The sequence below is a fragment of the Calliphora vicina genome, chromosome 1 (assembly GCF_958450345.1).
Source record: "Calliphora vicina chromosome 1, idCalVici1.1, whole genome shotgun sequence".
Taxonomy (NCBI): domain Eukaryota; kingdom Metazoa; phylum Arthropoda; class Insecta; order Diptera; family Calliphoridae; genus Calliphora; species Calliphora vicina.
In genome coordinates, this window is record NC_088780.1 from 103,186,964 (window position 1) to 103,187,882 (window position 919).

Here is a 919-nt window from a genome sequence, read left to right on the forward strand (position 1 = left end):
TTATTGTAAGAATACTTTTTACTAGATAAAAGGATAGTAGGATATCATCAATCCAAGTCGAATACTTCCAGTAGTTTTACGCTTTATGGAACTTGCCGCTGAATGGCTTTAACGTTGTTACATATGATGTTAATGGATCGATTGCAGTAAAAGACTTAGTTATCATGAATTCTAGCAAGACCGTGGAATATTTTATCAGCAGCCCGAATATCTTGATATAATTCTGGATAGTTAGTTGTTGCAAGATACCTTAAGATTGTTGAATGGCAATGACTAATGTGATTGGGAAGAGTTGAAGTGGAGGCACCGAAATCATGTTAGCATGAAATGATATTCCCACAACTTCTGTAAACATCTATTCCGAGAATCGAACCGCCATTACAGCCTTTAAAGTTTAAACTCTTGTTCCTAACTTCTCAAAGAGTTGATTAAGCAAATCAACATGGGCACAACTTTATTTCTGGATTACGAGTGTATGCTGAGGAAATTTGGTGTGGAAATTTTCAGAAAATTTGCTATTTATATTAAATTTCTCGGGAATTTGCTATTTATATAAAAATTTCTTGAGCAATTTGCTTTATTTGATGGAAAAGCGCACCACATTAATCACATACGCCCTAATTGTAATTCATGCTCTCATCTTTTGCATGCCACCAGCTACAAAATAAAAACTGAATTTGGTTGTAACTGAGTAACTGGCCGACCGGTTAAATCACACAAAAAACAACAAATACATGCTGATATTATTAACTTAAATACGTCAGAGTTGCTAGTAAACTGGGGAAACAGACAGCAGTAACTTACGATTACTATGTATACAACCAAAAAAATAAAAAAAAAAAACAAATCCAACTGAGTCGTTATAAAATATATAAGTAGAGGCCAAACAATTTGAAGCTTTAGTTAAGTTAGATCAGGT